Genomic DNA, 27,422 nt, shown 5'->3' with positions numbered 1-27,422 from the left:
ATTTTAACAGCAGTATAATCAAAACATGCAACGTCAGACATTTTTGACAAAACAGTTACAGCTTTACCATGGAGTAAGGGGGTCAACAACCATACCCAGAGCTCTTTAATCAACACTATACTGTTTGCATACCCTCTCAAACTTATGACTGAAACTATCAAAATTATCACCCTCTTTAAACTGCGGAGGAAATTTACTGACCTTTTGTGCTTCTGGGGTCCAGTTACTCCCTTCCTCATTACCTCCATGACTCTGGTGAAGAGTCAGCATTTCCCTCTCATGTTTTCTCTGCTGCCTTTTCCTTGGTTTCCAGGCATAGCAGTTTCTCATTCTCCTTAGCCTGTAGACTCCTCAGTCTCTCAGCTGCTTCTATCTCCAAATGCCTAGCCTCCAACTCAAGTCTCTTTAGCTCCAGATGGATTTTCAAGTCCTCTGCAGAAATGCTGAGCTGTCCATTCTCCGAGGGTATTATATATCCACTCCCAGTCTGATTGTCCTCCTGGTTGCTGTTTTCTGATACAGCTGTAACCAAGGATGCAATCAGGTCTGCCTTAGTCAGGTTTCCATGCACCAGTCTCCTAGCCTGACACATCTCAGCAAGCTGGCTCCTTGTCAGCTTTCCATACTCCTCTGCTGACATGCTTCCTGCTCACCCTGACTAACTAAGCTAACAAAAGAAATAAAACAATTGTGATCTGAACTCTTGAGTATTCACCGCCTCAGGGTATCGTGTAGCATAATCCACTACCACTAGGATATACTTTTTCCCTGTGGAACTTGGGGTACTCAGAGGAACCACAATATCCATAGCTACCCTCTGAAATGGCTCCTCAAACACAGGCAAAGGCATCAAAGGAGCTCTCACCTTGTCTCCTGCCTTGCCTAACTTTTGGCACTGCTCACAGGTCCTGCAGTACCCTGTTACATCTCTGGAAATTCCAAGCCAATAGAAGTTCTGCATAATACGCCTCTTTGTACATTTTCATAGGTTCATTTTATGCCCATATGACCTGCAAAGGGAATATCATGGGCTATGGCTAGAAGTGCCAGATGGTAGGCTGTAGGCACTACCAACTGCTGTACTCTCTCACCTTCTAGCCCTCCCTCAGGGGTCCACTCTCTGTATAGTAACCCTTTGTCTCAGTATACAGATTCCCCCTTTCCTTGAGAATCAGGTGCCTCCCTGGCTACCTGCCTCAGGCCTTACAATGTAGGGTCTGACAGCTGAACCTGTCTCAACTCTCTCCTTGTAACCCTTCCCAGCTCCCCTTCCACAGACAGTCTGGCATCCTCTGACAGTGGTGCCTCACTGTCAGCCTGGGTGCTACTACTCACCTCTACATTTGCAGTCACTCTGTCCAAGGGACCATCAGTACCCCCAAGCAGCTGTGGCTCACCTTCAGTCTCACTGCTACAGGGTAGCTCCCTCCCTGAAGTAACCACCTCACCAGTCCTGGCTGCAAGTATGTAGTCGGTCTGGGTCTCCCCCAGGCCACCAGACTTACCTGCTTGTCTCCAAGCCTGACTGCATGTAACTGCACAAGCACAGGGTACTGCACTATCAAAATCATTCCCTATCAGGACATCTGCAGGTATATCCTCAAGCACACCTACTTGCTGGCTTCCTTTTCCACCCTCCCAGTCAAGGTGAACCCTAGCTAAAGGTATTTGGAATGGGATCCTCCTAAAGCCCTGACTGGAGTAGACTGCCCAGGCAAGTACTGCTCCTCTGTAACCATTGCAGGCTTTACAATGGTTATATCAGAGGCTGTGTCTCTCTTAGCAATGGCCTCTTTGGCACTCGCTATAATAGGATATAACCTCTGGTGATACTTTGGTACCCTTGTTGTCCCAAGACAACCTACTATTGGCATGTTGTCTTTCCCAATTACTGGCTCCCTCACCTTTTGTTCCCCACCTTGCCTCCATGGACACCTGTATGCCACATGGCCCCACTGGTGGCATTCAAAACATTTAACCCTAGCTCCTGGATGTGTACCTGGACTAGTGGCTTCCTCTGCTACTGGCAGATTCTGTTGGGGCAGTCTGTGTTGCCCAGCATGGGTTCCTTTAGACCCATGAGCAGTACTGAGGGTCCCTATCCTGTGCAGGGCTGCCCTGCTTCCCAGGTATAGGTCTCCCTTTTTCCCCAACTCATCTGAAGTAGCACATTGTCTATCAGCTAACCAGATCCTCATGTCCTCAGGAAAAGTGCTAAGGGCTTGTTCCCTCACCAAATGTCTGCCAGCCCTTCAAAAGTGGTGACCTGACATCCACTCACCCACCTATGGAAATAAGTGCTCAGTTCAGCAATATATTCACACACACTTTCATCTGCCTTGCGTCTATGCTCACAAAACTTAGCTTAAACAATTTTAACAAGTGATTTTAACAGCAGTATAATCAAAACATGCAACGCCAGACATTTTTGACAAAACAGCTACAGCTTTACCATGGAGTAAGGGGGTCAACAACCATACCCAGAGCTCTTTAATCAACACTATACTGTTTGCATACCCTCTCAAACTTATGACTGAAACTATCAAAATTATCACCCTCTTTAAACTGCGGAGGAAATTTACTGACTTTTTGTGCTTCTGGGGTCCAGTTACTCCCTTCCTCATTACCTCCATGACTCTGGTGAAGAGTCAGCATTTCCCTCTCATGTTTTCTCTGCTGCCTTTTCCTCGGTTTCCAGGCATAGCAGTTTCTCATTCTCCTTAGCCTGTAGACTCCTCAGTCTCTCAGCTGCTTCTATCTCCAAATGCCTAGCCTCCAACTCAAGTCTCTTTAGCTCCAGATGGATTTTCAAGTCCTCTGCAGAAATGTTGAGCTGTCCATTTTCCGAGGGTATTATATATCCACTCCCAGTCTGATTGTCCTCCTGGTTGCTGTTTTCTGATACAGCTGTAACCAAGGATGCAATCAGGTCTGCCTTAGTCAGGTTTCCATGCACCAGTCTCCTAGCCTGACACATCTCAGCAAGCTGGCTCCTTGTCAGCTTTCCATACTCCTCTGCTGACATGCTTCCTGCTCACCCTGACTAACTAAGCTAACAAAAGAAATAAAACAATTGTGATCTGAACTCTTGAGTATTCACCGCCTCAGGGTATCGTGTAGCATAATCCACTACCACTAGGATATACTTTTTCCCTGTGGAACTTGGGGTACTCAGAGGAACCACAATATCCATAGCTACCCTCTGAAATGGCTCCTCAAACACAGGCAAAGGCATCAAAGGAGCTCTCACCTTGTCTCCTGCCTTGCCTAACTTTTGGCACTGCTCACAGGTCCTGCAGTACCCTGTTACATCTCTGGAAATTCCAAGCCAATAGACGTTCTGCATAATACGCCTCTTTGTACATTTTCATAGGTTCATTTTATGCCCATATGACCTGCAAAGGGAATATCATGGGCTATGGCTAGAAGTGCCAGATGGTAGGCTGTAGGCACTACCAACTGCTGTACTCTCTCACATTCTAGCCCTCCCTCAGGGGTCCACTCTGTGTATAGTAACCCTTTGTCTCAGTATACAGATTCCCCCTTTCCTTGAGAATCAGGTGCCTCCCTGGCTACCTGCCTCAGGCCTTACAATGTAGGGTCTGACAGCTGAACCTGTCTCAACTCTCTCCTTGTAACCCTTCCCAGCTCCCCTTCCACAGACAGTCTGGCATCATCTGAAAGTGGTGCCTCACTGTCAGCCTGGGTGCTACTACTCACCTCTACATTTGCAGTCACTCTGTCCAAGGGACCATCAGTACCCCCAAGCAGCTGTGGCTCACCTTCAGTCTCACTGCTACAGGGTAGCTCCCTCCCTGAAGTAACCACCTCACCAGTCCTGGCTGCAAGTATGTAGTCAGTCTGGGTCTCCCCCAGGCTACCAGACTTACCTGCTTGTCTCCAAGCCTGACTGCATGTAACTGCACAAGCACAGGGTACTGCACTATCAAAATCATTCCCTATCAGGACATCTGCAGGTATATCCTCAAGCACACCTACTTGCTGGCTTCCTTTTCCACCCTCCCAGTCAAGGTGAACCCTAGCTAAAGGTATTTGGAATGGGATCCCTCCTAAAGCCCTGACTGGAGTAGACTGCCCAGGCAAGTACTGCTCCTCTGTAATCATTGCAGGCTTTACAATGGTTATATCAGAGGCTGTGTCTCTCTTAGCAATGGCCTCTTTGGCACTCGCTATAATAGGATATAACCTCTGGTGATACTTTGGTACCCTTGCTGTCCCAAGACAACCTACTATTGGCATGTTGTCTTTCCCAATTACTGGCTCCCTCACCTTTTGTTCCCCACCTTGCCTCCATGGACACCTGTATGCCACATGGCCCCACTGGTGGCATTCAAAACATTTAACCCTAGCTCCTGGATGTGTACCTGGACTAGTGGCTTCCTCTGCTACTGGCAGATTCTGTTGGGGCAGTCTGTGTTGCCCAGCATGGGTTCCTTTAGACCCATGAGCAGTACTGAGGGTCCCTATCCTGTGCAGGGCTGCCCTGCTTCCCAGGTATAGGTCTCCCTTTTTCCCCAACTCATCTGAAGTAGCACATTGTCTATCAGCTAACCAGATCCTCATGTCCTCAGGAAAAGTGCTAAGGGCTTGTTCCCTCACCAAATGTCTGCCAGCCCTTCAAAAGTGGTGACCTGACATCCACTCACCCACCTATGGAAATAAGTGCTCAGTTCAGCAACATATTCACACACACTTTCATCTGCCTTGCATCAATGCTCACAAAACTTAGCTTAAACAATTTTAACAAGTGATTTTAACAGCAGTATAATCAAAACATGCAACGTCAGACATTTTTGACAAAACAGTTACAGCTTTACCATGGAGTAAGGGGGTCAACAACCATACCCAGAGCCTTTAATCAACACTATACTGTTTGCATACCCTCTCAAACTTATGAATGAAACTATCAAAATTATCACCCTCTTTAAACTGCGGAAGAAATTTACTGACCTTTTGTGCTTCTGGGGTCCAGTTACTCCCTTCCTCATTACCTCCATGACTCTGGTGAAGAGTCAGCATTTCCCTCTCATATTTTCTCTGCTGCCTTTTCCTCAGTTTCCAGGCATAGCAGTTTCTCATTCTCCTTAGCCTGTAGACTCCTACCTAGTCAGGTTTCCATGCACCAATCTCCTAGCCTGACACATCTCAGCAAGCTGGCTCCTTGTCAGCTTTCCATACTCCTCTGCTGACATGCTTCCTGCTCACCCTGACTAACTAAGCTAACAAAAGAAATAAAACAATTGTGATCTGAACTCTTGAGTATTCACTGTGTGGCTGATTTAGAGTACAAAACACCTTCAAAGCTCACTGTACACAAGCTACAGGAATTCACTCTGCCCACACCACGACAAGCCAATTAATATTTGCCACCAATTAATATGTGATGTGGATATCCCACCACTGGCAAACAATGTGACGCCCATGCTCTGGCCCAGCAATCAATGAGCCTCAATCCTCACTACTAACACCAGTGAGGGGTGTCTCATATAGGAGGAAAGGATAACAAATGCACACAGTAAAGTGCAATTTCCCTTAAGAGTACACAGAGATCACATTTCCCTCAAGAGCTCTCCAGGTCCCCAATAAAAATCCCCACTGGCACAGCTGTTCGGTCCAGATCTCAGCCTAGTGGACAAGTTAAAACCTCCAGCACCCTCTCTGTCCAACCAGTGCTTCATGTCCCTGCCCAGGTAGCTGACACACACATGCACTTTGAGAAGAGTTTATACAACCACACAGACACTGCTGGGAAAGGCTGGCACAGGTTCTCCAGCTGTGCCCCCATTTCTCAGACTATATGGTAGTACCAGCTGCCACCACCCACTAATATTTATCAGCTACTCAAAGGCCCTTAAAAGGATGTACAATTATTACTGTGCAATATTATTATCCAATTGGTAGTATAGCCCAGGGCTAAAGCTATTAGAATGGCTTTGTACAATTTTACCAAAGGCATGCAAGTACTCTAAAGAGCTTAAATTATCTCTACAAAAACAGCCACAATTGAAAGGGTTTAAAAATATTTAATACATTGTCAAAACACAAGACAATACTTTTTACTACACAGTGCTAGTCAAGAGTTCAGAGATCACAGACAAATACTTAAAATAATTCAGTAGAACAGTTCTGATATCACAGAAAAACACAGTCTAATCTTTCTACTTTCTAGCTATTTCTAAGAGAAAACACAAGTCTAAGATAAACTTACATATAGAGCAAGACAGTGCTGATGAGTTGGAAGGTCAAGACAAAAAATGCTTAATGCTCTCTGATTCTCTCTGTTTTTAAAATCATATTCCTGGTTCACATTACATCATTCTTCACACTTCCCTGTGTTCCCAGGCTAACAGAAACTACATTTACATTCTTCACCTCTGGGCAGAAACCAGAGCAATAAAGGATATTTAAGCATGCAAATTATGGCCATTAACTCTGGCCTTAAAACAATAGCAAGAATTCCTTCATCTAAACTGTCCAGAGCCGTGTTTACATCAAAGGGTCATAACTTGCTTTACTTGGTCAGTAGAGTGCACTGTTGTTACATTTGTTCCGGTTCCACATGTAACAATATTTTTACCATTTAACTCATTCACTCCAATGGAGCTCAGGAAGTTTGCACTGTAACTTCCAATGGGCGGAGCTTACGCCTTTTGACAGAATCAAATCATGTCCTCACATTTCAAACAAATGATTATCTCTCTGGAACCAGAGAGGTTATGAAAGAAGTATAAAAGGCAAACTCTTCAGCACAAACTATTTTTATAGTGGTAGTATTCTTTAGGTTCTAGATCTTAAACTAAATGTTATAGGTCCCAGTAAACACAGTAACTACTACATTTGTAATATTTTGTAAACAACTTACAATATCTCAGCAGCCACTTAAGTTACACACATACTGTCAGCAGCATTTTATTCATGTAGCTGAGAGCTTTCATATGACACTAAGGAGTTTTGTCTGTGTTATTTGGTTGCTGAGATATTTAGAAAAATGTGACAATTATATTTGTATAAGTTAATATCATAAAAACATAAGTTAATTATCTATTTACCTGAATTAGACTGCGGTGGTGGTGCTGCAGTAGCGTTGTCGTCTCACAGTAAGACGTTGTCCTGTTCAATTCTCAGCTAGAGCATCTTCTGTGTGGAGACATGTGTGAATGGGCGTACCTTCATTGAAGGCTGTGCGTCAGGGCCAGCAACTCGGCACGTAAAAATCTACTGCCAATCATTAGCGGACCGGAGTTCCGCTGTGGCGACCCATAACTGGGAAAAGCCGAAAGACACAACAACAACAAGACAAAGGTCAAACATTAATACAGTTGAGTTTGCCATTGTGTAAGGTTTAAGATGAAATATTTTAAAACCATGTACATAGCATGTTTTTGGAATTCTTGATGCAAATATGAACAAGCAATATTTGACGCCTAGAGGTGTCAGTAGGAGTTAACTGCAGATGCACCTGGAGGTGTCACTCAAATGTAATGAGTTAAGAGAACAAGCCTGTGGTTTACATTAATATTTACAGATGACATAATTATCTCCAAATTTCTATCTGGCTAAGCTGGCAGCCTTCATCTATCTTCACCCAATCTTCACATTTTTATACATATATATATATATATATATATATATATATATATATATATATATATATATATATATATATATATATATATATATATATATATGGGAGCACCTGACAACGTCGACAGCTGAGAACGCCGACAAGGAGATCGCCGACACCAGAAGATCGAAGATTGAGAAGACCGACGGATGAAAACCCCGACGCTGAGAAGACCGACGGATGAAAACCCCGATGCTGAGAAGACCGATGGATGAAAACCCCGACGCTGAGAAGACTAACATGGGAAAAGGCTGTGTAAGTATGCGGTAGTGACGGACGTTAGGGTGCGAGTAAGGTAAGTGTGCGATATTGACGGTGTCTAGGGATACGGGTGGGTTAAGTGAGTTAGGGTTAGGGCGCGGGTTAGGTAAGTGTGCGATAGTGATAGTCTTTGGGTTAGGGGTGGGTTAAGTGAGTTAGGGTTAGGGCGCGGGTTAGGTAAGTGTGCGATAGTAAAGGACCTTAGGGTTAGGGTTTGGGTTAAGGGTGTAGATAGTTTTGTATGTGAGGTTTAGTGTGCGTTTGTAAGGATTTTGGTGTGCTTGTGTTGTGTGTGTGCTTTTTGGACAGGGGATTTGTTTTGTTTGTTTATTGTCGGTATTGTGTCGGTATTATGGTGTGTCGGGCATGTGAGGTTTCGTGTTTGTGAACGTTCGGTTATGTGGTGTGTCTGATTTCATTGTCGGTGTTGTAGTTTGTTGGTGTTGTCAGGTAGATCCATATATATATATATATATATATATATATATAAAACCTTTTATCTCATTAGGGCTATCAATTTTAAAATGCTTGTGATAGAGCAGAACTCATTCAAGCCTGGATACTGACAAGCATTTAGTTTAAGTTGCCATAACAGTTCTACTCTTTCAAGTAGTAAGGGCACTGGTCCACCTCTTATATCTGTCTGGACTTGGTCAATGACTTTAAACTTGAATTTATGGTCTGGAAAGTCACTGCAATGTTTGGCTAGTGCATTGTCAAGTTTCTTCTTTCCAATATTATAAATATGTTCGTAAACCTTCTCTTTAAACTTACGGTCGGTTTTGCAGACATAAAATTCTAGACACAATTGGCATGATGCTAAATAGACTATAGATTTAGAGTTACAGTTAAACCTTTGGTGTAACCAATAGGTCTTGTCTCTCACATTAAATCTACATCCTGTTTCATATATTTACATTGATTACATGCTTCGCACCTCAGCATCCCTGGGCTTCTAGTAGGAATCGGTCTAGTTGATTCAATAATGTTTTTAAGATTCCTACCTTTCTTAAACGTCACCACAGGGTGGTCACCTAGTTTACACCCATATCTTGTTCTGTTGTTAATAACACCCAGTTTTTCTTAATAATGCTTATTAAATCACCTGAGTCATGAGAAAATGTTATTGTAAAACTCAGGATATATGATGTGACATGTCTAGTTAGACTTGTTACTTACTGGGTGAGTATTCCTCAGGTACTCTGAAAAACTATCTGTACCTACCTCACTAGATCCAGGGCCATCTAAAATTGGTTTGTAAATGCCCTGTTTCCTTTTATTACAGACTTCTAGGATTAGCTGAGACAGTAGTTGTGTTGGATACCCCCTGTGTGTGAACATAGACCTAAGGGTCTCACACTGCTCTTCAAAATGAGAATCCTCGGTCACCATCATTGCTTCCCGGACTAGTCGTCCTTTCACAAATGATTTCTTTTGGTGTTGAGGGTGTGAACTGGTGTAATGCAGGAAAGAGTTTTAGTATGTGCTCTTCCTGTATATCCGGGGCCCTATATCTCTGCTTATGTAGGTCTTTTGTTAACTCACTGTCCAGGTAGGGTATAGTAGTCTCCTGGAATGTGCTGGCAAATTTAAGGAATGGTGTTGTACTATTAAAGTAGTTAACTAAGTTTATGGCTGTGTTTCTATCCACTTTAATCAATATACAGATATCATCCAGAAAATGTGTATAAAAAGTCAACAGTGAGTTGACACTAGTATTGTCCAAAATCTACTTATGTTCCCAATGGGCCATCACCATGTTGGTGAAACTCGCACCACATAGTGAGCCCATTGCTACCCCTGATTTTTGTAAGTAGCAAATAACATTATCAAATGTGATGAAGTTGTGTGATAAGACTATTTACAGCAGTTCTTCTATCAGTCTAATTTCTGATTCTGGTGCTTTTCTGGATCTCATTATTTCAAGTACCCACTCTATTCCTGTGTCATGGGGGATTGATGTGTATAGGTCGCACACATCAATTGTAAGGAAATTACAGTCACCCCTAAAACTTAAATTGTTAATGTTTGATAGAAAAGACCATGAGTCTTTGCATATTTGTGGTTCCTGTTCTACGTATCTTTCTAGTATTGAGTCAATTACTTTTGCACAAGGGTATGTTACTGACTGCCTTGCATCTACTAGGGCCCTCATAGGTGGATCTATTAAGCCTTTGTGGATTTTTGGTATGCCAAATAAAATAGGTATTCTTGAGTATGGCATCAACATGTAGTTATATGTGTTGATGTCAATTAAGGCTTCGATAAATAGGTCATTAATGTATGACCTAATACGACTGTGTGCTGTATTGACTTCATTCAAACTTACTTTACTATACACATCACTGTTCAAGACTCTGCATCTTTTCTATATAATCAGTTGAATTCATTAACACTATTCCTCTGCCTTTATCAGGCTTCATTATACGAACTGGTAAAGTTTTAGGTTATGAAGGGCTTCCCTTTCTTCTTCTTTAGACAAGTTGTCTTTACTTGTCTGTTTTGTTGTTGTACTAAATTTTGCTTTAAGGTCCAGTTCACATAGGCGTTCGAATAACATTAGTGTTGGGTGGACTGGTGGGTTATATGTGTTGGTTACATACAGTTCTTTCCTTTCTTAATGTTCAGTGTTACCAAATAATAGATGTAAATTCAGTTTACATACATACAGTTTAAAATCCAACAATAACCTTGAAAGGCTTGTGGCATAGGCTGGAACAAATGTTAAGCCTTTTGCAAAGAGTAGTTAAAGATTTTGAAGTCCCCTGAAGCATTGGTGACAACTGAACAAACATTTCCACTTACCCTTTCTTTGGCTTGGCTTGTTACCTCTTCCTTTTGTTGGTTTTCTGAGTATTGTATGTTTTCTGGAACTGCTGTTGCTTCTTGTTGGATTTGTGGCTTGGGGGGTTGTGAAAATTTTCTTGATAGTTATTTTCCTGCCTCCTTTGAGCACTTGTGCCTGCACCTTCTTGTTGTTGGTTAATTTGTGAATTTATACTATTATTCTCCATATTTAATGTACACACGCTGTTGTGTTGTTGGTTTCCACTGTAGTTCATCGCTGCATGACTTTCTAAATGCATTTCCTGGTTGAGTCTGTGTCTTTGGAGGTTTGGTTGACCTCCTCCAATAGGATTCTAATTTTGTGATGGGGTCGGGTCTGGGTATGCTGTTCCCCTTGTATACTCTTCTCTGTCTCTTTTAAGTTTTTTAATTTTAGTGTCCTTTTTTTTTTATCTGCAGGTTAATACTTGTGAAAATCCGAGTATAATCGTATTGGTATCTATTAAAGTCTGTGTCTACTTTAATCAAGTTTCTGGATGATATTTGTATATTGATCACAGGGGACAGAAACACAGCCATAAACTTAGTTAACTATTTTAATAGTACAACACCATTCCTTCATTTTCCAGCACATTCCAGGAGACTACTCTATCCTACCTGGGCATTGAGTTAACAAAAGACCTACATAAACAGAGATGAGAGATCAACTGATCCTAGAAGTCTGTAATAAAAGGAAACAGGGCATTTACAAACTAATTTTAGATGGCACTGGATCTAGTGATGTAGGTACAGATAGTTTTTCAGAGTACCTGAGGAATACTCACCCAGTAAGTAACATAAGTCTAACTAGACATGTCACATCATATATCCTGAGTTTTACAACAACATTTTGTCATGACTCAGTTGAATTAATAAGCATTATTAAGAAAAACTGGGTATTATTAACAGCAGAACAAGATATGGTAAGTAAACTAGGTGACCACCCTGTGGTGATGTCTAAGAAAGGTAGGAATCTTAAAAACATTCTTGAATCAACTAGACCAATTCCTACTAGAAACCCAGGGATGCTGAGGTGAGAAGCATGTAATCGATGTAAATTTAATGTGAGAGACAAGACCTATTGGTTACACCAAAGGTTTAACTGTAACTCTAAATCTATAGTCTATTTAGCATCATGCCACTTGTGTCCAGCATTTTATGTCTGCAAAACCGACCGTAAGTTTAAAGAGAAGGTTTACAAACATATTTACAATATAGGAAAGAAAAAAACTTGACAATGCACTATCCAAACATTGCAGTGACTTTCCAGACCATAAATTCAAGTTTAAAGTCATTGACCAAGTCCAGACAGATATAAGAGGTGGACAAGTACCTTTACTACTTGAAAGAGCAGAACTGTTATGGCAACTTAAACTAAATGCTTGTCAGTACCCAGGCTTGAATGAGTTCTGCTCTATCACAAGCATTTTAAAATTGAAAGCCCTAATGAAATAAAAGCTCATATACGTATATATACAAATTTTTTAAATACATTTCTTTTCTACATACATATATATTTTTATTATGAATTTAAATATTAAATAAATCTAAAAAACAAATGAAAGAGAAAAAGATTTTTGTCGGGAATGTCAAGCACTTTTTAAGTTTCTGGCTTCTTTAGTTTTGGTTCTAGTTTCTGACTTTATAAGTCTCTTGTTTTTTAAAACAATGTACTGTATGTTTAAATTCAATGATTTGCTAATGAATAATGAATGTGTTTTAATGACCAATGTAGTCACATGATGTATATTTAAACTTTAGTTAAGCAAGGTTTTTTATCTGAAGAAGTTTTGCTATCTAGCTTAATGAAAAGAGCTTCATACTGACGCTTTATGGAATAATAGACTTGTTTTCCAGTTATTTGTGAACATACAGCTCTCTTTTTTGTTATTATTGGTTTATTGTTATGCCATGAGGTAAATTTATAACATACTGAGATTGTATATCTATATCTTCTTGAGTAATTATCTCTGATCGATCTGTGTTTTTAAGTATCTTGATAAAATGTTTATAAGAATAATTTTTACAACAGACTGATAAATGTTTACCTATTTTATCATTTGATAAAGAACTATTTAGAAATATAAATATGCAAAATCCTGAGTTGCCTTTCATTTTCTGTTCTTTCTTTAAATTTCTCTTTCCGTGCTTTAGTATATTTATCATAATTTACAATCATCAATTTGTTTGAAGTTAGCAGATGCTTGCTTAACTCCCTACTTTGCACTCTTTCTTAACTTTCCTTCTTAAGTATCTCTTTACATTAAGACTGCATTGATATCAACCATGCTGCTACTTTCATTCCTAGGCACATTTCTCCTTCTCCTGACTCACTTTACAGCTCCGTACACAAAACTCATAAAAACTCACAACCACTATGACTAACTATGACTTTTTTCCAATAGTTACTACTGAATCTTTCCATCTTATATAATATTACTCCCTTCTTCTACTCAACATAAAATACTTCACTATCAGTTTTCAAATGTTAAAACTCCAACCCATCATAATAAAAATGCTGTCATAACTACATTCTTTATCTCCACCATCTCTTAGTGTGGTGGGTGACATCTACCCTAACACAGGTCCTACTCTGTCTTCATCACACAGACCCCCTTCAAAAACACTGAACCTTGTTACAGTAAATATTCATAGCATATGACACAAAATTGCAGATCTCCATGCCTGGATAACTCATTATACCTCAGATGTCCATTACAGAACTTGGCTAAAACCTAATGTAAAAGTTTCAGAGTATCTTCCCAGTGGCTACGAAATAATTAGACTTGACAGAATACAAAAGAAAGCATGTGCTGTGTGTGGATTCACAGGCCGCTACCGAGACCCTTTCGAAGTCCAGTATGTTGCAAAACTCTTCTTCGACTAAAGATCTTCCGGTTGTCTCTACCTTGAATGGGTCCAGAGCCACTGAGCACACATCGGCTTCCGAGGAAGTCCTTCGGACTACCGATTCTCAACACAAACCAACGTCTTCTTTCGAGATTACCATTCTTTTGAAAACTACCAGGTTTATTAGGCCTAGGGTACAGACCACACCCAAGAAACCGACGACTCAATCTCAGGAACCTGCTTCCTTGCCTCAGTCTCAAATGCTTAAAATGGCAGAAGACCTTATTATGCTGATCAGGAGAAGCCAAGCTACCCCTTCCAAAAGGAAAAGAGATCTGTCCCCTGTAGTTTTGTGTGAACAAGAGTCAGATGACTCTGATGCATCTGAATATGAAGACATGCAACCCTTCCCTAATTATGAGGATTCTGATGCAGAAGATTCCATCCTTTCCACCTCTCCCACAGAGGATTTTTCCTTTGGGGAAACCCTTCATACCTTAAGGGAGCATTTCCAATGGAAGAGTCAAGACTATCTTCAGTCTAAAAAGAGACTCAGGGAATTCTTACATCTTCCACAGCACAGACCCTTGGCCATCCCCCCAGTCCTAGATGTTGTGGAGGATGTGTTCCTTGAATCCAGCTTGACTCTTGACACCCTCCCTTCTGCACCCAGAAATCCAGTCAGGTACTATAGAGTCCCTGACTCACACAAATTTCTTTTTAAAAATCCTACTGCTGACCCTGAGGTAATTTCTCAAGGGCCTAAAGGGATTAAAGCAACCTCTGCTAAGAATCCCAACCCCTCAGATAGGGATTCCTGAGCACTAGACAGATGGGGTAAAAAAGTATACACCTCAGCTACTCTTGCTATCAGGGCACTAAATTGTCAGTTCCATATGCTAAAATTTCAGCAACATACCCTGGAAATCCTCAAACAAAAAATGTCTTCCTTTCCTGCTTGTGCAGAATCTAAAGAGTTACAAGAGTTAATGCATTCTGTAAATGAAGTAACTAAACACACCTTACACTGTGGTTTTGACGCCCTAGAAGCTTCTTGCAGGGAAGCAGTCACCGGATCTGTCATTAGAAGGCATGCATGGCTTAAGGAACAGCCCTTGCCAGACGATGTCAAATCTAAATTGTTGGATGCCCCCTTGCACAAAGACAACTTATTTGGCACTAAGGGAGAAGAGGTCTTAAAAAAGATGGAAGAAAAAGCATAATCTATGCAGACAGTTAAGGATTTCTTACAGTTGCAGCCACCCAGGTTCAGCAGGCATCGTCCCACCAAGCACTGATCCTTTCCTGGTTCCACTAAGCCAGTCCAGCCCAGACCTTGGGGAACCAGACCCCCAGACAGCAGCCACAGGGAATGCAGAGATCTAAGCAGTGGACTACCTCCACTTCAAAACCAGGGAGTTCTAAGCCACCCCCTTATAGTAAGAACTCACAATGACTCACCTCCCCCACTCCCTCCCTCTGCCCACCTTCACTTTCCCCTAGGAGGAAAACTCTCCTTTCATGCAAGCACCTGGGTCACCATTACTAATGACCGCTGGTTTCTCAACATAGTGTACCAGGGATATAAATCTTCTTTCCACAGCCTTCCCACCCCAAAAGGGTTCCCAGATCTACCTCCAAATCAGTGGGCAGAGGTGCAAAAGCAAGTGCTTTCCCTGCTCTCGATGAGGGCAGTAGAGCACGTTCCTGCAGAACAGAGAGGCTAAGGTTTCTATTCCAGACTTTTTCTGATACCCAGTAAAGAGTGCACCTGATGCCCCATCCTCATCTATCCATTCTAAACACCTTCCTGGTGATACCAAAATTCAAAATGCGCACCCGCCAGCAGCTGCTACCCATGCACTACAAGGATGCTTGGCTAGCCACCCTAGATCTAAAAGAGGCCTACCTCCATATTCCTATCAGGGAATCATGCAGTAAATATCTCCATTTCAGAGCAGGATCTCAGCACTTTCAGTTCCCTGTGCTTCCCTTTTTCTTATCTACTGCTCCCAGAGTTTTCAAAAAATGCCTGGCTCTGGCCATTGCCTTTTTCAGACAAAGGAATATCCAGATTTACACATACTTAGACAACTGCCTAATTCAGGCAGACAGCCAGGAAAAGCTGCTCAAGCACCTGGCCTTTGTAAAGTCTCTACTAACCTCCCTAGGGTACACAATCAATGACAAAAATCCAAACAGATGCCCACTCAAAGGATTACATTCCTGGGAGCAAGCATCCCAGATGGCATTCCTTGCACCAGAAAAGCAAAATTTCCTAACAGCCTACTTCTCTCAATTAGCCACCAGACCCCAGCTATCTGCAAGGAAGATCCTGCAAGCTCTGGTGTTCATGGGATCTTGCATACTACTCATTCCATATGCCAGACTGCATATGAGGTAACTTCAATGGTACCTAAAAAGCAGGGGCAGAAGGCAAAGCAATCTCCAAACAAACCATTTCCAAATGGATAGCACACTGCATCCATTTCTGCTACTAACAACACAGAAAGCCTCACCCCAAAGGGGGTGACTCACTCCAACAGAGCAACCTCCACCTCTGCAGTTTTCCTCAGAGGAGGCCCTACCAGGGACATCCTGGAGGCTGCCACCTGGACATTTGTTCACACCTTTACCAAACATTACCACCTGCCTCTCTTCTCCAAATCCAGGGCAGAGTTTGCCTCTACAGACTTGCAGAGCATCCTAGCCAGCCGCTAGTTTCCTTGACTGCCTCCACCCATTTTCTCAGCTTTGGGAATCAACCCAAATGTGATGCAACAGTGAAACATGAAGAACATAGCACAGTTGTGTACAATTACCATAAATGTAGATGTTCGAGTGTATTCACTGTTGCAGTCCTGGTTTCCCTCCCTCCGTCCCCCTTTTTTCTTCTCTTTCCTTACACAGGACATATTGGTATTTACTTTCTATTGGTGGGGTTCTTCCACTAGAACCTGGCTCCTACTTAGGGGCTCCTGACAGGTTAGGGCAAGAAAAACTGATGTAATGGTATCAGCTGCCTTACATTATACTACTAACGACCTGACGTCAGTCCTGAAGTGACAGCAACCAACACAGAAATTCTAAGCCTCTGGTATTCGGGCCTTCCGAGGGCTACCCTGACACTTGAACATCTACATTTATGGTAAGTGTACACAACTGTACTTTGTTAGTGCTCCATTAGGTATACTGCAGTTATTGCAGAGGAACAGCTGTCAGTGGTACCAGCATATACAAACAGCAGTACAAACATATATGTTAGTCATTGTACTGGAATAACTGAAAGTGGTACCAGCAGGTACATTACAGTCATTGTACAGGAACAGCTAGTAGTGGTACCAACAAATACATATATTGCATAGGAATAGCCAACAATGGTACCAGAATATACGTTACAGTCAATGTACAGAAATGGCAGACAGTGGTACCAGAATATATGTTACATTCATTGCACAGGAATGGCAGACAGTGTTACCAGCCTATACGTTACAGTCATTGTACGGGAATGGTGGACAGCGGTATCAGCATATACGTTACAGTCATTGTACAGGAACGGTAGATCATTTTTATTTTATTTATTTTATTTCAAAAGTCTGACTTGCAGCAAAGCCAATTTTCAGTGGAGGCCCGGGGAGAAACACTCTAAATGCATGTCTTTGCAAAGTGGGAAGAAACCAAAGCTCCCAGAGGAAACCCTCACGAACGCAAGGGGAACATGTAGACTCCGCACAAAGGCACCCCAGCCAAGAATTGCACCGGAGAACCTCTTGCTGAGAGGCAACAATGCAACCTCTGCATCACTGCGCCATCTAGTGGTACCAGAATATACATTACAGTCATTGTACAGGAATGACAGACAGTGGTACCAGCCTATACATTACAGTCATTGTACAGGAATGGCAGACAGTGGTACCAGCCTATATGTTATAGTCATTGTATAGGAATGGTAAACAATGGTACCAGCCTATATGTTACAGTCATTGTACAGGAATGGCAGACAGTGGTACCAGCCTATATGTTATAGTCATTGTATAGGAATGGTAAACAATGGTACCAGCCTATATGTTACAGTCATTGTACAGGAATGGCAGACAGTGGTACCAGCCTATATGTTACAGTCATTAGACATTACAGTCATTGTACAGGAATAGCAGACAGAGGTACCAGCAGATACCTTACAGTAATTGTACATAAATTGTAGATAATGGTACCAACAGATATATTACAGTCATGGTATAGGAGTAGCTGACAGCAGTATCACCAGATACATTAGTCGTTGCACTGGAATAAGTGACAGCAATAACAGCAGATATATTACAGTCATTGCACAGGAATAGCTGGCAGTGATACCAACAGATATGTTACAGTCACTGTTATATTGCCCTGTTTCTGCTTATATTGTTGTTGTTCATGTTTAATACAATATGTTGCTGCTTTTCGTTCGTTCACACTGTCTACTCCCTGCTGTTTGCCTTTCCCCAAAACAGATACCTTGAAAGTCTGCCTTATCTTACTGAAACTTAGTCTCCAGAAATCCAGAATCTTAATCTTTTGGTGTATTTATCCCACACCTTTACTAATGCTGAATCTCACTATGTGAATCTAACTGGTTAACAAGTGTCCACAACCTCATTATGTGAAGGTCAGTTGTTAACAAGTGTCCAGCATACAGTTCTTAAAGCATACCTTACCTGGGCCTACTTCTTCCACAGTCCATGGGAACATCAGTGTAGCCTAAATTATTCCACCAAGGACTTTGTTTCTCTAGACTTTGGTTATAACTGTATTCCCTTCTGTGAGTCAATCTGTTATATCTTTTAACTTACTTACAAGTCATTGCTGTAACCTGTTCCAAATAGTTACTATAGTATCTCTGTCCATTGTCACTAATTGTTGTCCTCATTTGTTTCATTTAACTTTTATTATTTTGGTTTTGTTAACTGGGGTAGAGCATTGATCCCACTAGACTTATTCAGTCTCAGGCTGGGGTAAACATAATAGATACACGACATTACATACAACAATGTGAAAGACTAAATGCAATATATACATGTAATATATACAAAGTGAATATCAGAGTGGCTTGAGGGTATAAAGACAACATATATGTGATATTATGTAAAGAGTGATTGGCAAAACACAAAATATACATGCATTATATATAGAGTGGATATCAGAATTTTGGTAATTTTCTTAACCAGTTCTGGTGATAATTCTGAGTAATATCGAACATGACTCTTTACTCCTGAAAAGTGAATAGCTTGAACACATTAATCAACTCACCTCTAAAGAAACACATTAGATGAAATATGCACTACACTTTTCAAGGTTCTGAGGTATGAAAAGTTTCTAGAGGGTACAGTGTCCTCCTGGCTGAGGCAGCCTCTACACAGCTCTTCACTGACCTGCCAGATGGATCCCACTTTAACTGCGTTAATCTTTGCTGTTATTCTTTCTCCTGGGCTCTATTGACATATTGACCATCTGTCATGCTCCACAACCCCTGTTTCTAGCCCACAATTTAGGCTTGCCCCAAATCTACACCAACCTCTGACAAGTCAGGAACCAAGAAGCAGATCTTACTCTGTGGCATGTGGGTACAGAGCCCCAAGTATGATCTAAATGAGCCAGGATAGCATCACAGTCCTGACACTGGTGAAGCTGAAGGCAAAAGAACAGTGAGAGGATGAGAACACTTGCATCTCTAACGGTAAGAGGAAGGGGCACACGCCTAGATATATGTGCTTCATTCAAGATCCTCACTGCAGACCAAGGAAACAATCAATGCATTTGCCTCAGTGGGGCAGGGCATCAGCAGGCTTAAATCTCTTGCAGAAGCAAGTAACAATTTTGTGCAATGCTCATTGGATGCCCACCCCAGAATCATTTTGTATTTTAACCCTGCGACTCAGTGGTGAATCCAGGCAGGTGGCACATGGGTGTGTCCCCCTTTCTTTTAAGAGCCACAGTCTGCTGCCTGGAGTGATTTAGCATTCACATATAAGTGTGATTTCTAGACAAGTGTACTCCTTCTTTTGTAAACTTGTAGATCTGCCACTGTAACCCCCCTGTGCTGGTCAGAAAAGCATGAAGCAGTGTTGTGTCAGGACCAGATGAGGGCATGCTTCTGTACATCCAGAGTGCTTGGACAAAATGCAAGCAGTCCTTCACTTTGCTTGCATACCTGAGTCTCTCTGCATATGATGCACATTTCCAGGGCCTTCCCCAAGAAGTTGTTTTCACAGTAGGAATTAATCAGCTCCCCCATGATGGCTAAGCTAGCCTCACCTCTCTCCCATCATTCCTTAGTTGTTTTTTTTCTCCAGTGTTTAGGTTCCTACTATTGCATGGTCATCTGGGCTGCAGTTAGGGCTTTATCTCTCTCTGTCCAACATGAAGCCACCTACTTTAGTTGCCAACATGTGTACTGATTCAGTTATAATATTCCCCCCCACCCCCATGCTAGATACCTACATATAATATCTGTGTGAGAGCTACCATTGAACCATTGTATAATATTTCTTGAGTGGCCCATTGTCATAAGGGAATCGTCTGTACCTATTTACCCTCCCCTCCTTGGACTCTAAACATAAAATGCTACACCCTATTTACAGTCTAACTCATTGGATCCAACAATTCTAGGTCCTACCCCCCTTCTGAGGTAAGCTGTTCCAGTAAAATGTACGCTATTCTTTCTGTAAACACACACACACACACACACACACACACACACACACACACACACACACACACACACACACACACAAACAGGCACCTTTTATGCCTGTGGTCTTAAGCACTTGGCCTATTGTTTGAGCACTTTACTTTTCCTGAAAAGTCACATGCAGCATTTAACCACAGTTTTCCATACAAACCAGTATACTTCTGTTTTGTTAGTATGACTAACAGGTATAAGCCCATTTGGTGAAAATTAAGATGGATTCAGTAGTGAAGAACACTCCTATGAAAAGAACCAGTGATTATTTTTTCCAGGATCATTATGTGCAATACAAATGTCATTCCAGAAGAAAAACATGTTTAGAAGAAACTTCCACTCTGGTCAAAGATTTGTTTAGTTTCATAATGTGCTGTAGATAAAAATAAAGCTGAGTGCAGGTTAACTGTGGCACAGGTGTACTTTTATGATGATACTATATATATTTTCTTTGCGGTTGTAATCTGAATATTTGTGTATGATCATCATTGTTCTATCAGCAACTGCTGGGGTTTTTTTTTTTTTTTTGTAATACTTGAAAGAAGCAGAGGAAAAAGGACGGAGACACAATTATAAATAAAATACAGCTCACAGAAGCTGACATGTACTAAGAAAAATCCAACACCCTCCTTTATCCCTCCTTCTCTTCCTGTGAAAACAGCACTTACATAGATTGATTCACAAAGTTAAATGCTGTAGCTAAAATGAAAACAAGTGAATTTTGTAATTTCATTTTGACTTACCTCTGACCTTTTACTTGAATAAATCTTCTCAAAAAGTATGTCTGTTTTCTTCAACAATTATGCCTTCTTTAATAATTCTGATGTGTTGATAGCTACTGTACTTACTTCCTGTTCACATTCCAGAGATCCAGTAAATTCAAAAGAAGCAAAACATTAAATAACTTTAAAGCTGACAGTAAAACCCATGAACACTGGTTCATGGTGTTTGCTTCATGAGTAAATGGTTGCACAAACATAAAGCAGGTATAAAAGATCATAGTCCTGAAAAGGTTTTCCCCCAGATACACATTTTCTGTGTACGATATGGATACTGTCTGTAGCTTCTGGCAAACAGATAGTGAAAGTGTCATATATAAGGAAGAAGAAGAAAGAGCTAGTTCAAAGTGCACGTGTGTAGAGATCGGCACAATAAACAAGTAGCTGAAAAAGACAAGTATGGGAATGTCTTACCAGGAACAGATGACATTACCATGTCCAGCAGAAATGACATCCACTCTGAAAAAGAGAACACTCCCAACATTTTAACTTGTTTTAAAAGTGACATGATTAAACAGGGCTGCTTTTATTAATTGTAATTTATGTACAAACATTCCAATAAAAAGTGTAGTATGTGTTGGCTTTAGTGTAGCAGTAACTGTATGCAATTAGAATCCCACCACATGGGGTGGGATATTTTTTATTTCTTTTTAGGTACTGCAACATGAACAGATTTGTGGGAAGTATATTGAATAGCTAAATGCTACTACGTTATGTACTCAGCTAACTGCATCTGCCAAAGCTAAACAGATGACCTTTACACAGTAGAAAGAACACAGACTAAATTGGATGGGCATTTATAACACCATTTACAAACTATTGTTAAAGGTTTTCAAGAACATCATTAGCCTGGCTTTGTGCTAAATCTTTTTGCTATAGGGCAACATGTTGAAAGGACTGCTGGTTGCTTATTTCCAAAGCATTGCAACGACTTGTTGGCTACACAGTTGTACTGAACTGGAACTCATGGCATTTTCCTGCAAGCTACCAACATGTTCAAGCCAGCACCGAGCTGGGATATGAGAAATGATTTGCCTGTACATAGTTGCCAGAAAGCAATTACTAGAAAACGGAAACCAAAGTTTAAACCAACCGTAAACGAAGTACTGAATATTGTAAAAGATACCAAAGAATTGGACATGGGATGTTAGAAAAGAGAGAGAGCAACTTATATAGAAATAAACCAAATTTATGGTAACAATGTATTCAGAACAATGTTTAGGAGGAGGAGGAGTGAGGTTTAAAGTAAGCCAGGACTTGATTAATTTATGTAATTTTGGAACGAATGATAATTGTTAAACAAGAAAATGTGCATAAAAGCTCCATATTCAAATGCTGACACTCAAAATACCGAGTGCCAACAAGCAAAAAAAAAAAAAAAAAAGAAAGAGAAAACCCAGAAAAAGAGTGAATCATAAAGATCACTCTTCTCCTTTAAACTTCTTTTTTGCAGGAGGCAAGCCCCCTTGCATCTCCCAATGTGGAAGGCAAGACCCCACAACCCCAAACTTATATATCAACTCTAAAATTACCATACCTCAGGGAAAAGGGAATATTCTGAGAAATGGCCATCTTGGACTTGGTATATCTCATTACATCCGAGAGACGCCTCCAGGTGCATCTGCAGTTAATTCTTACTGACGCCTACAGGCGTCAAATATTGCTTGTTCATATTTGCATCAATAATTCCAAAACCATGCTATGTACAAGCTTTTAAAATATTTCATTTTAAAGCCTACACATTTGCAAACTCAGCTGCATTAATATTTGACCTCTGTCTAGTGCAGGTAAAGAGATATTAAATATTCTTTATGATATTAATTTATATGGATATAATGTTCATATTTTTCTAAATATCTCAACAACCAAGTAACACAGGCAGAACTCCTTAGCTGCATGTAAAAGCTCTCAGCTAGATGAACAAAATGCTGCTGACCATATGTGTGTAACTTGACAGTGTGTGAGTAACTTGAATGGATGCTGAGATATTGTAAGTTGTTTACAAAATATTACAAATATAATAGTTACTGTGTCTACTATGACTTATAAATTTCAGTTTAAGACCTTGAACCTAAAGAATACTACCACTATAAAAATAGTTTGTGTTGAAGGGTTTGCCATTTACACTTCTTTCATAACCCCTATTGTTCCAGAAATATGACCATTTATTGGAAATGTGAGGACATAATTTGATTCTGTCAAAAGGTTTAGGCTATGTGCATTGGAAGTTACAGTGCAAACTTCCTGAGCTCTGCTGGAGTGAATAAGATATGTAAGTCAGTTTTTCAGCCATTCTGTTTCCATGTTTCAGGACTCACTCTATCTCGTTCCAATATTTCAAATAGTTACCAAATGGAATATGAAGGAATAGAAGAGGGGGTGTCCTAGAAGGTAAAATACCTGCTCTGCAGACTCACAATAGATAGCGCTCACGGAGGAGTGAAATAGGAAAACTATTGCCTTGTCAGCCCTCAGAGATGGCCCAGACCAAATTCCAGGTTGAAAAAGGAGACAAGCAGAGGATCCTCCCTCAAAGATTTCATGTTAGCTACCTATTGAAGGTATGACACCTGGTTATACCTGTTTCATACAGTTGAAAAAAACAAACTGTGACTCAGACAAAAAAAAAAGTGACTGAACATAGCCTGGACAAAAAGCTTTCCCTCATTGAAATGTGCCTCCAAAAGATGCAAACTGAGCCAGTCCTCACAGAAAGATAACTTCAACCATAGTATCCAATGATTCCAAAGACAAAGGACTACCTGAGACCACAGCTAATCAGATGTAGACAGGGTCTAGGAAAGGCCCCTATGTTCCCAAATTGACCCATTTGGAAAGACTGGGATTTGGAAAGAAGATATGCATGGCTGACAACTCTAAGCCCCAAAAATGACAGAGAAATGTAGGTTCATGTTACACCTGTCCCAAGATCTAGATTCCATCAAGTAGCGGGAGAAGCAGACTGTTGTCCTTCGATCCACCAGTGTCCCATCAAGGCCATGAAGGAATCAGCTTTGGGATACTTAGACAATAAATCACTCCAGTCTTCTTTGAGGTTATTACTTGGTAGCCACATAAGTAAACTGAGGGTACATCACGTACTTCAGTGCTTCTAAGACAAAAATCGTAAGGCTGGCTCCAAAGATGTGATGACCAAGGTATCTAATGGTGCGTTCAAAACAGATATTTGAATCAATGTACTCACCTGGTTAGTAAACATATAAATAAAGCAAATAAATAAATAAGACTCAAGGCAGGGGGGGGGGTGGTATCCAAGAACTGGTAGACCTGATGATCTGCAAGGATTGCCCACAGGACAGCCCATCTGAATAGGGCATTGAGAAACCCCATGGGCTGAAAAATCTCACCACCTCAATAAAAAGGTTAGACTCCCCAGAGCAGTCAAAGTGAAAATGAGTCCCATATTTTCCAGCTGCCCTGAATGACAGATTATGCTAGGGCTCCTGTGAGCATCAGTGAGATAAGTATGAGCTGTCTTACCAGATCTTGGGTGCAGTGCACAAGGTGGAAAGATCTGTGCTGAACCTGGCACTGGCATCAGACTAAAGGCCCAAGGAGGATTGCCACACCTGTTACATTTTCCCTGAAAAGTTTAGGAAGCTGCACTAAGCATGGCCTTGTGTCTGTAGCAAGAGTAGGTTAAATGGGGCACTGACCTCAGGCATCAACTTGAAGAGGGCACCAAACATTTGAAAAAGAGTTGGACAGCTTTAAAGCTATCAATTAAATAACTGCAATCCTGCTCACTTAATAGACAACATTTAAAAAAGAAACATTTGCAAGTGACTTGTTCATTTAAAGGTAGGTAAACTATCTGTAAGAAAATGAACAGATAGCTTACAGATAGTTTTTAAACTGTTTGCCTAATACATGGCAGCTTGTAAGCTATTGAACCTTTTTGTTTTTAAATGTTCAAAGTTGGTGGAGGTGCCAAACTGGTGTGCTGCCCACTATGCTGAACTTTCATGTTTCCGCTCTGCCACTGAACAAATTTCCATCATTTCTTGACAAGAAGCCTCCCATCAATGCCACAATAAGCCTTCATCTGCCATCAAGGAAGGATCCAGATGATCTTCAACAATTATCAAAATGTTAAGCGAAAATGGCACAAGGATTCAGTGACTCTTACTGAAAATATGAGCAATATCCAAAATGTACAAGCAGCAAAATAGGACTGGCAAGTGTAAGGAAAAACATATTTATGTACTTGATGTGTGGGTTTATAGCATATGTCGTCTGAGGTACAGACCAATACCCAAGTGAGATATGTAACCAGTGGGTCTATATTACAACGACGAACACTTAAATGTTCGCATCTGTAAAGGTCGACCTTTACAGATCGAACAGCTAAACGTTCAAAGTTGCAAAAAAAAAAACAAATACAAGGAAAGGGTTATAGCAGGGGGGCAAGCCCCCCTGCACCCCCACACCCCCCGCTACTTAAATATACCAACTCCGAGATTGCACTTCAGTGAACTACAGTGCGGAAATGGGAAATTTCCCATTCCCTACACTGTAGCGCGATCTTGGGAGTTGGTATATTTAAGTAGGGGGGTGGGGGGTTCATGGGGGCTTGCCCCCCCCCCGCTTAAACCCTTTAGTTTTTTTTTTTTTGACTTGTGATTTTTTTTTTTTAATTTTTAAAGAAATTCGAACGCTTAACTGTTTGATCTCTAAAGGTCGACCTTTAGAGATTCGAACATTTAAGTGTCCGTGGATCTAAAATAGACCCTAACCAATCATTGTCTTTTTTCCTGTGTTGGCTTCTTCACTCTTTTTGGGAAGTAAAAATACAGATCAGAAAATGTTACACCCCCCACAATATCTTTTTTATGACCTGTTCAAGTTCAAAATAAAATAAAAAGTCAGAGGAGAAAGTGTCTTTGCTAAATGCCAAAAGTCTTAACAATATGATGGAAATTTAGGTTCATAGGTAGGTACTAGGCTATTGGCCCTGGGGCCTATACAAGCCCAGCCAAAAGGGTACCCTGGCTTTTGCCACCCAAGAAAATTATTTTCCTGTGCCACTGTCGAGCAGAGCCACAGAAGTGATCCCCGGGGTGAATTTCCTATTTCCCATCCTATCATCAAGATTTTTCTTGAAGGGTGCTAATGAGGAGCTCTGTTTGATATAGATAGGTAGTTTATTCCAGAGTATGGGAAGTCTCTGGGACAGGAATCTATCCCTCCGGCATGTTCTATTTATTGTGGTGAGAAAAGGCTTAGGTCCCTAGAGCATGTAGCTCAGAGGGATTGGGATTTCTTTAAGTGGAGCATGTCCAACAACTCTGGGTTTGAAATAGCTTTGTATGTTAGGCAGAGATCACCTCTGAGTAGGCGATATGCGACAGAGTAAAGCTGGAGTTTTTTGAGATGGTCTGCATAGGGCATCTGTTTGAGGCCGGTAATCCTCTTTGTGAGGTATTTCTGTGGCCTTTCCAGTTATTGTAGATGTCTTGTGAGGTACATACCAAAAGGGGCATTGTACTCTATAATGGGTCTAATGCGTGATGAGTAGAGGGGAACAATGACCTCTTTTTTTCTGGATGAGAAACCCTTTGTGATGAGGTGTACCACGTAGAATGATTTCCTGACTACTTTGGCAATGTGATTATCAAAGGAGAGACTACTGTCCATCTGTGTCCCAAGGTCTCATCACACCTTCGGTATTAAGTATACTACCGCCTATGTTGTAGTTCATGGGTACAGAGGTTTTTACCAAAGGAGATGACAATGCAGTTTTTGGCATTGAGCTTGAGGAGTTTTGACACCAGGCATCTGTCTCAGTGAGGCCCTTTTGTAGGATATCCACATCATTAGGAGTTTCGATTATGGCTCCTAGTTTGCAGTCATCTGCAAACTTCGTTAGCCAAAGACCTTCTGTGTTAGCCTGTACTTCAGAGAAGTAAATACCAAACAGGACAGGACCCAGAACTGAACCCTGTGGTACTCCACTTGTCACTGGTCTGAAGTCAGATTTGGGGTCTGCTACTTTCACAGTGTGGGTTCTCTCAGTGAGCCAGTTGGCAACCCATCTTGTGACATAAGGATTTACACCTACTTTACTGAGTTTATCTATAATTCCAGAGTGGGGGATGGTGTCAAAAGCCTTGGCAAGATCTAGACAGGCTGTGTGAACCACCTTACCCTGGTCTACGGCTTTAGTGACTGCTTCAAAGAAGTCTATCAGGTTTAGGAGACATGATCTGCCTTTTACAAACCCGAACTGGGTGAGGTCCAGAGTTTGGAGATTACCAATGTCTTTGTTTATAAGTTCCATGATTATACGTTCCATGGCCTTGCAGACCAGGTTTGTCAGGCT

At 41.2% G+C, this 27,422-nt stretch overlaps 1 protein-coding gene across 1 annotated transcript in view; it reads right to left on the bottom strand.

Moving 5' to 3' along the window:
- The window catches only part of LOC122793052 (ras-related protein Rab-17-like), a 449,961-nt gene extending 428,597 nt beyond the window's left edge, over positions 1-21,364 (bottom strand). The window contains exon 1 of the mRNA XM_044060729.1: positions 21,044-21,364. The gene's annotated coding sequence lies outside the window, so the exon portion shown is untranslated. The remainder of the gene's footprint in view (positions 1-21,043) is intronic.
- Between the last annotated feature and the right edge of the window lie 6,058 nt (positions 21,365-27,422).

This window comes from Protopterus annectens, chromosome 2.part0 (genome assembly GCF_019279795.1).
Source record: "Protopterus annectens isolate FY-2018-M chromosome 2.part0, PAN1.0, whole genome shotgun sequence".
Classification (NCBI taxonomy): domain Eukaryota; kingdom Metazoa; phylum Chordata; order Ceratodontiformes; family Protopteridae; genus Protopterus; species Protopterus annectens.
This window is presented reverse-complemented; position numbering and strand designations above follow the sequence as displayed.